Here is a 12,530-nt window from a genome sequence, read left to right as displayed (position 1 = left end):
GGCTCCTGGCTGGCCGGGGGGCGAAGCCCGCCTCCCGCGCGCCTGCTTCCCTGGCCGTTGTGGCGGCCGCAGCCAGGCGCTGAGTGCCCGCTCCCCGCGCGGGCAGGGCCGCTGCTCCAGGAGTGGCGGGGCAGCGCCGGCGCCTCGAGGATTCCCGGGATTCCCTCGCCGGTTTCGAGGCAACGCTCCCCGCGCGCTCCTCGCTCCACGGGCGAACGTGCGCAGCCAATGGGAGGCGGCGGAGTGGGCGGGGCGAGGCGGGGATTGGGCGGGGCGGGGGCGGGGCCGAGAGGGGCGGTTGGTGGGGTTTGGGTGGGAGCGGGCGGGGCCGGGAGCGGGAGCGCTGCTGCTGAGCGACCCCCGGGCAGTGGCCCCCGGGCAGCGGCCCCCCCGACCCCAGGCGAGTGGTCCCCGGGCAGCGGCCCCGGGGGAGGGAACCCCGTGCGCGGCCCCCGGGCAGTGGCTGCCGGTGCGCGACCCCCGGGCAGTGGCTGCCGGTGCGCGACCCCCCGTGAGTGACAGCCGATGAGCGACCCGCGGCGAACAACCCCTGGCAAGTGACCCCCGGGGAGGGACCCTCGGCAAGTGAGCCCCGGGGAGGGACCCCCGGGCGGGGACCCCCGGTGAGTGACCCCGGGGCAGGGACCCCCGGTGAATGACCCGCGGTGAACAACCCCTGGCAAGTGACCCCCGGGCAGGGACCCCCGGTGCGCAGCCCCCGGGGGTGTCGGGCCGGGGCTGGGCGCGTTCCTTCCCCGTGCAGAGCCGAGCGGGGCCGTGGCGGGAGCGGGGCCGGAGCGGAGCCGGCCGGGGGGGCAGAGGGGAGCCCTGAGCCGCCTTCTGCCGAGGGGGCTGCTGGAAAGGAGCCTGCGCTGGGGGGAGCGGGGCACGTGGCCCGAGGCTGAGGCAGGGGAGCTTCAGGTCAGCTCCTGGAGAAAGGTTTCTCACTGTGTTTTTCGGGGGGGGCTCGGGCACTGCAGTGGGTTGCCCAGGCGGAGCCAGCACCCCGGCAGGTGTTTCAGAGGCGCCGGCATCTGGCCATGGCTGACACGCTTTAGTGCTTTGGGGGTTCCTGGGGCAGTGCTGGGCTGACAGTTGGACTTGACGGAATCATGGAACGTGCTGACTTGGCAGGGTCCCACCGGCACCGTGGAGTCCAGCTCCTGAGTTTTAGGCACCACTAAAGGAACTGAATCTGGATCGAGCTGTTTGCCTCCAAAAAATCTTCTGCCCCTAGTCTACACTGCAAAGTAAACCAAAAAAGACCGTGCAAAATAGAGGCCTGTGTTCTCCCCGAAGGGAAGGCGGGCAGTTACAAACCAGGACACTAAATCAAAACTCAGAGCTTACATTCATGGTCCCCACAGTTGTCTGACACATCAAACCAGTCCGCTGTTACCCATGTAGAACTCTCCTCAGGAACCCCAAACTTTCTTGTGTGTATTTGTCTAGACATGTATATATAGACATAGATACGTATAGATATCTATTTGTGTGTATCTCTCTAAGAGTCTGTATCTTTGGATGTGATATTGGCATGCTATTGTTGTGTGGCAACAAGTGGACTTCAAAGGTTACAACACTTTAGGAGATCGCCTTTCGGCTTGTGGGTTCTATTTTTTAAAGAAGGTAACAAGAAAAGAACTGTTTAGCCAAATATAAGTTAAGGGCTCCTGGCTGGCCGGGGGGCGAAGCCCGCCTCCCGCGCGCCTGCTTCCCTGGCCGTTGTGGCGGCCGCAGCCAGGCGCTGAGTGCCCGCTCCCCGCGCGGGCAGGGCCGCTGCTCCAGGAGTGGCGGGGCAGCGCCGGCGCCTCGAGGATTCCCGGGATTCCCTCGCCGGTTTCGAGGCAACGCTCCCCGCGCGCTCCTCGCTCCACGGGCGAACGTGCGCAGCCAATGGGAGGCGGCGGAGTGGGCGGGGCGAGGCGGGGATTGGGCGGGGCGGGGGCGGGGCCGAGAGGGGCGGTTGGTGGGGTTTGGGTGGGAGCGGGCGGGGCCGGGAGCGGGAGCGCTGCTGCTGAGCGACCCCCGGGCAGTGGCCCCCGGGCAGCGGCCCCCCCGACCCCAGGCGAGTGGTCCCCGAGCAGCGGCCCCGGGGGAGGGAACCCCGTGCGCGGCCCCCGGGCAGTGGCTGCCGGTGCGCGACCCCCCGTGAGTGACAGCCGATGAGCGACCCGCGGCGAACAACCCCTGGCAAGTGACCCCCGGGGAGGGACCCTCGGCAAGTGAGCCCCGGGGAGGGACCCCCGGGCGGGGACCCCCGGTGAGTGACCCCGGGGCAGGGACCCCCGGTGAATGACCCGCGGTGAACAACCCCTGGCAAGTGACCCCCGGGCAGGGACCCCCGGTGCGCAGCCCCCGGGGGTGTCGGGCCGGGGCTGGGCGCGTTCCTTCCCCGTGCAGAGCCGAGCGGGGCCGTGGCGGGAGCGGGGCCGGAGCGGAGCCGGCCGGGGGGGCAGAGGGGAGCCCTGAGCCGCCTTCTGCCGAGGGGGCTGCTGGAAAGGAGCCTGCGCTGGGGGGAGCGGGGCACGTGGCCCGAGGCTGAGGCAGGGGAGCTTCAGGTCAGCTCCTGGAGAAAGGTTTCTCACTGTGTTTTTCGGGGGGGGCTCGGGCACTGCAGTGGGTTGCCCAGGCGGAGCCAGCACCCCGGCAGGTGTTTCAGAGGCGCCGGCATCTGGCCATGGCTGACACGCTTTAGTGCTTTGGGGGTTCCTGGGGCAGTGCTGGGCTGACAGTTGGACTTGATGGAATCATGGAACGTGCTGACTTGGCAGGGTCCCACCGGCACCGTGGAGTCCAGCTCCTGAGTTTTAGGCACCACTAAAGGAACTGAATCTGGATCGAGCTGTTTGCCTCCAAAAAATCTTCTGCCCCTAGTCTACACTGCAAAGTAAACCAAAAAAGACCGTGCAAAATAGAGGCCTGTGTTCCCCCCGAAGGGAAGGCGGGCAGTTACAAACCAGGACACTAAATCAAAACTCAGAGCTTACATTCATGGTCCCCACAGTTGTCTGACACATCAAACCAGTCCGCTGTTACCCATGTAGAACTCTCCTCAGGAACCCCAAACTTTCTTGTGTGTATTTGTCTAGACATGTATATATAGACATAGATACGTATAGATATCTATTTGTGTGTATCTCTCTAAGAGTCTGTATCTTTGGATGTGATATTGGCATGCTATTGTTGTGTGGCAACAAGTGGACTTCAAAGGTTACAACACTTTAGGAGATCGCCTTTCGGCTTGTGGGTTCTATTTTTTAAAGAAGGTAACAAGAAAAGAACTGTTTAGCCAAATATAAGTTAAGGGCTCCTGGCTGGCCGGGGGGCGAAGCCCGCCTCCCGCGCGCCTGCTTCCCTGGCCGTTGTGGCGGCCGCAGCCAGGCGCTGAGTGCCCGCTCCCCGCGCGGGCAGGGCCGCTGCTCCAGGAGTGGCGGGGCAGCGCCGGCGCCTCGAGGATTCCCGGGATTCCCTCGCCGGTTTCGAGGCAACGCTCCCCGCGCGCTCCTCGCTCCACGGGCGAACGTGCGCAGCCAATGGGAGGCGGCGGAGTGGGCGGGGCGAGGCGGGGATTGGGCGGGGCGGGGGCGGGGCCGAGAGGGGCGGTTGGTGGGGTTTGGGTGGGAGCGGGCGGGGCCGGGAGCGGGAGCGCTGCTGCTGAGCGACCCCCGGGCAGTGGCCCCCGGGCAGCGGCCCCCCCGACCCCAGGCGAGTGGTCCCCGGGCAGCGGCCCCGGGGGAGGGAACCCCGTGCGCGGCCCCCGGGCAGTGGCTGCCGGTGCGCGACCCCCGGGCAGTGGCTGCCGGTGCGCGACCCCCCGTGAGTGACAGCCGATGAGCGACCCGCGGCGAACAACCCCTGGCAAGTGACCCCCGGGGAGGGACCCTCGGCAAGTGAGCCCCGGGGAGGGACCCCCGGGCGGGGACCCCCGGTGAGTGACCCCGGGGCAGGGACCCCCGGTGAATGACCCGCGGTGAACAACCCCTGGCAAGTGACCCCCGGGCAGGGACCCCCGGTGCGCAGCCCCCGGGGGTGTCGGGCCGGGGCTGGGCGCGTTCCTTCCCCGTGCAGAGCCGAGCGGGGCCGTGGCGGGAGCGGGGCCGGAGCGGAGCCGGCCGGGGGGGCAGAGGGGAGCCCTGAGCCGCCTTCTGCCGAGGGGGCTGCTGGAAAGGAGCCTGCGCTGGGGGGAGCGGGGCACGTGGCCCGAGGCTGAGGCAGGGGAGCTTCAGGTCAGCTCCTGGAGAAAGGTTTCTCACTGTGTTTTTCGGGGGGGGCTCGGGCACTGCAGTGGGTTGCCCAGGCGGAGCCAGCACCCCGGCAGGTGTTTCAGAGGCGCCGGCATCTGGCCATGGCTGACACGCTTTAGTGCTTTGGGGGTTCCTGGGGCAGTGCTGGGCTGACAGTTGGACTTGATGGAATCATGGAACGTGCTGACTTGGCAGGGTCCCACCGGCACCGTGGAGTCCAGCTCCTGAGTTTTAGGCACCACTAAAGGAACTGAATCTGGATCGAGCTGTTTGCCTCCAAAAAATCTTCTGCCCCTAGTCTACACTGCAAAGTAAACCAAAAAAGACCGTGCAAAATAGAGGCCTGTGTTCCCCCCGAAGGGAAGGCGGGCAGTTACAAACCAGGACACTAAATCAAAACTCAGAGCTTACATTCATGGTCCCCACAGTTGTCTGACACATCAAACCAGTCCGCTGTTACCCATGTAGAACTCTCCTCAGGAACCCCAAACTTTCTTGTGTGTATTTGTCTAGACATGTATATATAGACATAGATACGTATAGATATCTATTTGTGTGTATCTCTCTAAGAGTCTGTATCTTTGGATGTGATATTGGCATGCTATTGTTGTGTGGCAACAAGTGGACTTCAAAGGTTACAACACTTTAGGAGATCGCCTTTCGGCTTGTGGGTTCTATTTTTTAAAGAAGGTAACAAGAAAAGAACTGTTTAGCCAAATATAAGTTAAGGGCTCCTGGCTGGCCGGGGGGCGAAGCCCGCCTCCCGCGCGCCTGCTTCCCTGGCCGTTGTGGCGGCCGCAGCCAGGCGCTGAGTGCCCGCTCCCCGCGCGGGCAGGGCCGCTGCTCCAGGAGTGGCGGGGCAGCGCCGGCGCCTCGAGGATTCCCGGGATTCCCTCGCCGGTTTCGAGGCAACGCTCCCCGCGCGCTCCTCGCTCCACGGGCGAACGTGCGCAGCCAATGGGAGGCGGCGGAGTGGGCGGGGCGAGGCGGGGATTGGGCGGGGCGGGGGCGGGGCCGAGAGGGGCGGTTGGTGGGGTTTGGGTGGGAGCGGGCGGGGCCGGGAGCGGGAGCGCTGCTGCTGAGCGACCCCCGGGCAGTGGCCCCCGGGCAGCGGCCCCCCCGACCCCAGGCGAGTGGTCCCCGGGCAGCGGCCCCGGGGGAGGGAACCCCGTGCGCGGCCCCCGGGCAGTGGCTGCCGGTGCGCGACCCCCGGGCAGTGGCTGCCGGTGCGCGACCCCCCGTGAGTGACAGCCGATGAGCGACCCGCGGCGAACAACCCCTGGCAAGTGACCCCCGGGGAGGGACCCTCGGCAAGTGAGCCCCGGGGAGGGACCCCCGGGCGGGGACCCCCGGTGAGTGACCCCGGGGCAGGGACCCCCGGTGAATGACCCGCGGTGAACAACCCCTGGCAAGTGACCCCCGGGCAGGGACCCCCGGTGCGCAGCCCCCGGGGGTGTCGGGCCGGGGCTGGGCGCGTTCCTTCCCCGTGCAGAGCCGAGCGGGGCCGTGGCGGGAGCGGGGCCGGAGCGGAGCCGGCCGGGGGGGCAGAGGGGAGCCCTGAGCCGCCTTCTGCCGAGGGGGCTGCTGGAAAGGAGCCTGCGCTGGGGGGAGCGGGGCACGTGGCCCGAGGCTGAGGCAGGGGAGCTTCAGGTCAGCTCCTGGAGAAAGGTTTCTCACTGTGTTTTTCGGGGGGGGCTCGGGCACTGCAGTGGGTTGCCCAGGCGGAGCCAGCACCCCGGCAGGTGTTTCAGAGGCGCCGGCATCTGGCCATGGCTGACACGCTTTAGTGCTTTGGGGGTTCCTGGGGCAGTGCTGGGCTGACAGTTGGACTTGATGGAATCATGGAACGTGCTGACTTGGCAGGGTCCCACCGGCACCGTGGAGTCCAGCTCCTGAGTTTTAGGCACCACTAAAGGAACTGAATCTGGATCGAGCTGTTTGCCTCCAAAAAATCTTCTGCCCCTAGTCTACACTGCAAAGTAAACCAAAAAAGACCGTGCAAAATAGAGGCCTGTGTTCTCCCCGAAGGGAAGGCGGGCAGTTACAAACCAGGACACTAAATCAAAACTCAGAGCTTACATTCATGGTCCCCACAGTTGTCTGACACATCAAACCAGTCCGCTGTTACCCATGTAGAACTCTCCTCAGGAACCCCAAACTTTCTTGTGTGTATTTGTCTAGACATGTATATATAGACATAGATACGTATAGATATCTATTTGTGTGTATCTCTCTAAGAGTCTGTATCTTTGGATGTGATATTGGCATGCTATTGTTGTGTGGCAACAAGTGGACTTCAAAGGTTACAACACTTTAGGAGATCGCCTTTCGGCTTGTGGGTTCTATTTTTTAAAGAAGGTAACAAGAAAAGAACTGTTTAGCCAAATATAAGTTAAGGGCTCCTGGCTGGCCGGGGGGCGAAGCCCGCCTCCCGCGCGCCTGCTTCCCTGGCCGTTGTGGCGGCCGCAGCCAGGCGCTGAGTGCCCGCTCCCCGCGCGGGCAGGGCCGCTGCTCCAGGAGTGGCGGGGCAGCGCCGGCGCCTCGAGGATTCCCGGGATTCCCTCGCCGGTTTCGAGGCAACGCTCCCCGCGCGCTCCTCGCTCCACGGGCGAACGTGCGCAGCCAATGGGAGGCGGCGGAGTGGGCGGGGCGAGGCGGGGATTGGGCGGGGCGGGGGCGGGGCCGAGAGGGGCGGTTGGTGGGGTTTGGGTGGGAGCGGGCGGGGCCGGGAGCGGGAGCGCTGCTGCTGAGCGACCCCCGGGCAGTGGCCCCCGGGCAGCGGCCCCCCCGACCCCAGGCGAGTGGTCCCCGGGCAGCGGCCCCGGGGGAGGGAACCCCGTGCGCGGCCCCCGGGCAGTGGCTGCCGGTGCGCGACCCCCGGGCAGTGGCTGCCGGTGCGCGACCCCCCGTGAGTGACAGCCGATGAGCGACCCGCGGCGAACAACCCCTGGCAAGTGACCCCCGGGGAGGGACCCTCGGCAAGTGAGCCCCGGGGAGGGACCCCCGGGCGGGGACCCCCGGTGAGTGACCCCGGGGCAGGGACCCCCGGTGAATGACCCGCGGTGAACAACCCCTGGCAAGTGACCCCCGGGCAGGGACCCCCGGTGCGCAGCCCCCGGGGGTGTCGGGCCGGGGCTGGGCGCGTTCCTTCCCCGTGCAGAGCCGAGCGGGGCCGTGGCGGGAGCGGGGCCGGAGCGGAGCCGGCCGGGGGGGCAGAGGGGAGCCCTGAGCCGCCTTCTGCCGAGGGGGCTGCTGGAAAGGAGCCTGCGCTGGGGGGAGCGGGGCACGTGGCCCGAGGCTGAGGCAGGGGAGCTTCAGGTCAGCTCCTGGAGAAAGGTTTCTCACTGTGTTTTTCGGGGGGGGCTCGGGCACTGCAGTGGGTTGCCCAGGCGGAGCCAGCACCCCGGCAGGTGTTTCAGAGGCGCCGGCATCTGGCCATGGCTGACACGCTTTAGTGCTTTGGGGGTTCCTGGGGCAGTGCTGGGCTGACAGTTGGACTTGATGGAATCATGGAACGTGCTGACTTGGCAGAGTCCCACCGGCACCGTGGAGTCCAGCTCCTGAGTTTTAGGCACCACTAAAGGAACTGAATCTGGATCGAGCTGTTTGCCTCCAAAAAATCTTCTGCCCCTAGTCTACACTGCAAAGTAAACCAAAAAAGACCGTGCAAAATAGAGGCCTGTGTTCCCCCCGAAGGGAAGGCGGGCAGTTACAAACCAGGACACTAAATCAAAACTCAGAGCTTACATTCATGGTCCCCACAGTTGTCTGACACATCAAACCAGTCCGCTGTTACCCATGTAGAACTCTCCTCAGGAACCCCAAACTTTCTTGTGTGTATTTGTCTAGACATGTATATATAGACATAGATACGTATAGATATCTATTTGTGTGTATCTCTCTAAGAGTCTGTATCTTTGGATGTGATATTGGCATGCTATTGTTGTGTGGCAACAAGTGGACTTCAAAGGTTACAACACTTTAGGAGATCGCCTTTCGGCTTGTGGGTTCTATTTTTTAAAGAAGGTAACAAGAAAAGAACTGTTTAGCCAAATATAAGTTAAGGGCTCCTGGCTGGCCGGGGGGCGAAGCCCGCCTCCCGCGCGCCTGCTTCCCTGGCCGTTGTGGCGGCCGCAGCCAGGCGCTGAGTGCCCGCTCCCCGCGCGGGCAGGGCCGCTGCTCCAGGAGTGGCGGGGCAGCGCCGGCGCCTCGAGGATTCCCGGGATTCCCTCGCCGGTTTCGAGGCAACGCTCCCCGCGCGCTCCTCGCTCCACGGGCGAACGTGCGCAGCCAATGGGAGGCGGCGGAGTGGGCGGGGCGAGGCGGGGATTGGGCGGGGCGGGGGCGGGGCCGAGAGGGGCGGTTGGTGGGGTTTGGGTGGGAGCGGGCGGGGCCGGGAGCGGGAGCGCTGCTGCTGAGCGACCCCCGGGCAGTGGCCCCCGGGCAGCGGCCCCCCCGACCCCAGGCGAGTGGTCCCCGGGCAGCGGCCCCGGGGGAGGGAACCCCGTGCGCGGCCCCCGGGCAGTGGCTGCCGGTGCGCGACCCCCGGGCAGTGGCTGCCGGTGCGCGACCCCCCGTGAGTGACAGCCGATGAGCGACCCGCGGCGAACAACCCCTGGCAAGTGACCCCCGGGGAGGGACCCTCGGCAAGTGAGCCCCGGGGAGGGACCCCCGGGCGGGGACCCCCGGTGAGTGACCCCGGGGCAGGGACCCCCGGTGAATGACCCGCGGTGAACAACCCCTGGCAAGTGACCCCCGGGCAGGGACCCCCGGTGCGCAGCCCCCGGGGGTGTCGGGCCGGGGCTGGGCGCGTTCCTTCCCCGTGCAGAGCCGAGCGGGGCCGTGGCGGGAGCGGGGCCGGAGCGGAGCCGGCCGGGGGGGCAGAGGGGAGCCCTGAGCCGCCTTCTGCCGAGGGGGCTGCTGGAAAGGAGCCTGCGCTGGGGGGAGCGGGGCACGTGGCCCGAGGCTGAGGCAGGGGAGCTTCAGGTCAGCTCCTGGAGAAAGGTTTCTCACTGTGTTTTTCGGGGGGGGCTCGGGCACTGCAGTGGGTTGCCCAGGCGGAGCCAGCACCCCGGCAGGTGTTTCAGAGGCGCCGGCATCTGGCCATGGCTGACACGCTTTAGTGCTTTGGGGGTTCCTGGGGCAGTGCTGGGCTGACAGTTGGACTTGACGGAATCATGGAACGTGCTGACTTGGCAGGGTCCCACCGGCACCGTGGAGTCCAGCTCCTGAGTTTTAGGCACCACTAAAGGAACTGAATCTGGATCGAGCTGTTTGCCTCCAAAAAATCTTCTGCCCCTAGTCTACACTGCAAAGTAAACCAAAAAAGACCGTGCAAAATAGAGGCCTGTGTTCCCCCCGAAGGGAAGGCGGGCAGTTACAAACCAGGACACTAAATCAAAACTCAGAGCTTACATTCATGGTCCCCACAGTTGTCTGACACATCAAACCAGTCCGCTGTTACCCATGTAGAACTCTCCTCAGGAACCCCAAACTTTCTTGTGTGTATTTGTCTAGACATGTATATATAGACATAGATACGTATAGATATCTATTTGTGTGTATCTCTCTAAGAGTCTGTATCTTTGGATGTGATATTGGCATGCTATTGTTGTGTGGCAACAAGTGGACTTCAAAGGTTACAACACTTTAGGAGATCGCCTTTCGGCTTGTGGGTTCTATTTTTTAAAGAAGGTAACAAGAAAAGAACTGTTTAGCCAAATATAAGTTAAGGGCTCCTGGCTGGCCGGGGGGCGAAGCCCGCCTCCCGCGCGCCTGCTTCCCTGGCCGTTGTGGCGGCCGCAGCCAGGCGCTGAGTGCCCGCTCCCCGCGCGGGCAGGGCCGCTGCTCCAGGAGTGGCGGGGCAGCGCCGGCGCCTCGAGGATTCCCGGGATTCCCTCGCCGGTTTCGAGGCAACGCTCCCCGCGCGCTCCTCGCTCCACGGGCGAACGTGCGCAGCCAATGGGAGGCGGCGGAGTGGGCGGGGCGAGGCGGGGATTGGGCGGGGCGGGGGCGGGGCCGAGAGGGGCGGTTGGTGGGGTTTGGGTGGGAGCGGGCGGGGCCGGGAGCGGGAGCGCTGCTGCTGAGCGACCCCCGGGCAGTGGCCCCCGGGCAGCGGCCCCCCCGACCCCAGGCGAGTGGTCCCCGGGCAGCGGCCCCGGGGGAGGGAACCCCGTGCGCGGCCCCCGGGCAGTGGCTGCCGGTGCGCGACCCCCGGGCAGTGGCTGCCGGTGCGCGACCCCCCGTGAGTGACAGCCGATGAGCGACCCGCGGCGAACAACCCCTGGCAAGTGACCCCCGGGGAGGGACCCTCGGCAAGTGAGCCCCGGGGAGGGACCCCCGGGCGGGGACCCCCGGTGAGTGACCCCGGGGCAGGGACCCCCGGTGAATGACCCGCGGTGAACAACCCCTGGCAAGTGACCCCCGGGCAGGGACCCCCGGTGCGCAGCCCCCGGGGGTGTCGGGCCGGGGCTGGGCGCGTTCCTTCCCCGTGCAGAGCCGAGCGGGGCCGTGGCGGGAGCGGGGCCGGAGCGGAGCCGGCCGGGGGGGCAGAGGGGAGCCCTGAGCCGCCTTCTGCCGAGGGGGCTGCTGGAAAGGAGCCTGCGCTGGGGGGAGCGGGGCACGTGGCCCGAGGCTGAGGCAGGGGAGCTTCAGGTCAGCTCCTGGAGAAAGGTTTCTCACTGTGTTTTTCGGGGGGGGCTCGGGCACTGCAGTGGGTTGCCCAGGCGGAGCCAGCACCCCGGCAGGTGTTTCAGAGGCGCCGGCATCTGGCCATGGCTGACACGCTTTAGTGCTTTGGGGGTTCCTGGGGCAGTGCTGGGCTGACAGTTGGACTTGACGGAATCATGGAACGTGCTGACTTGGCAGGGTCCCACCGGCACCGTGGAGTCCAGCTCCTGAGTTTTAGGCACCACTAAAGGAACTGAATCTGGATCGAGCTGTTTGCCTCCAAAAAATCTTCTGCCCCTAGTCTACACTGCAAAGTAAACCAAAAAAGACCGTGCAAAATAGAGGCCTGTGTTCCCCCCAAAGGGAAGGCGGGCAGTTACAAACCAGGACACTAAATCAAAACTCAGAGCTTACATTCATGGTCCCCACAGTTGTCTGACACATCAAACCAGTCCGCTGTTACCCATGTAGAACTCTCCTCAGGAACCCCAAACTTTCTTGTGTGTATTTGTCTAGACATGTATATATAGACATAGATACGTATAGATATCTATTTGTGTGTATCTCTCTAAGAGTCTGTATCTTTGGATGTGATATTGGCATGCTATTGTTGTGTGGCAACAAGTGGACTTCAAAGGTTACAACACTTTAGGAGATCGCCTTTCGGCTTGTGGGTTCTATTTTTTAAAGAAGGTAACAAGAAAAGAACTGTTTAGCCAAATATAAGTTAAGGGCTCCTGGCTGGCCGGGGGGCGAAGCCCGCCTCCCGCGCGCCTGCTTCCCTGGCCGTTGTGGCGGCCGCAGCCAGGCGCTGAGTGCCCGCTCCCCGCGCGGGCAGGGCCGCTGCTCCAGGAGTGGCGGGGCAGCGCCGGCGCCTCGAGGATTCCCGGGATTCCCTCGCCGGTTTCGAGGCAACGCTCCCCGCGCGCTCCTCGCTCCACGGGCGAACGTGCGCAGCCAATGGGAGGCGGCGGAGTGGGCGGGGCGAGGCGGGGATTGGGCGGGGCGGGGGCGGGGCCGAGAGGGGCGGTTGGTGGGGTTTGGGTGGGAGCGGGCGGGGCCGGGAGCGGGAGCGCTGCTGCTGAGCGACCCCCGGGCAGTGGCCCCCGGGCAGCGGCCCCCCCGACCCCAGGCGAGTGGTCCCCGGGCAGCGGCCCCGGGGGAGGGAACCCCGTGCGCGGCCCCCGGGCAGTGGCTGCCGGTGCGCGACCCCCGGGCAGTGGCTGCCGGTGCGCGACCCCCCGTGAGTGACAGCCGATGAGCGACCCGCGGCGAACAACCCCTGGCAAGTGACCCCCGGGGAGGGACCCTCGGCAAGTGAGCCCCGGGGAGGGACCCCCGGGCGGGGACCCCCGGTGAGTGACCCCGGGGCAGGGACCCCCGGTGAATGACCCGCGGTGAACAACCCCTGGCAAGTGACCCCCGGGCAGGGACCCCCGGTGCGCAGCCCCCGGGGGTGTCGGGCCGGGGCTGGGCGCGTTCCTTCCCCGTGCAGAGCCGAGCGGGGCCGTGGCGGGAGCGGGGCCGGAGCGGAGCCGGCCGGGGGGGCAGAGGGGAGCCCTGAGCCGCCTTCTGCCGAGGGGGCTGCTGGAAAGGAGCCTGCGCTGGGGGGAG

Source organism: Manacus candei, unplaced genomic scaffold (genome assembly GCF_025592945.1).
Source record: "Manacus candei isolate 608988 ecotype Guabito, Panama unplaced genomic scaffold, ASM2559294v1 h1tg000014l, whole genome shotgun sequence".
Taxonomy (NCBI): domain Eukaryota; kingdom Metazoa; phylum Chordata; class Aves; order Passeriformes; family Pipridae; genus Manacus; species Manacus candei.
The sequence above is the reverse complement of the archived record's forward strand: the minus strand, read 5'-3'. Positions refer to the sequence as shown.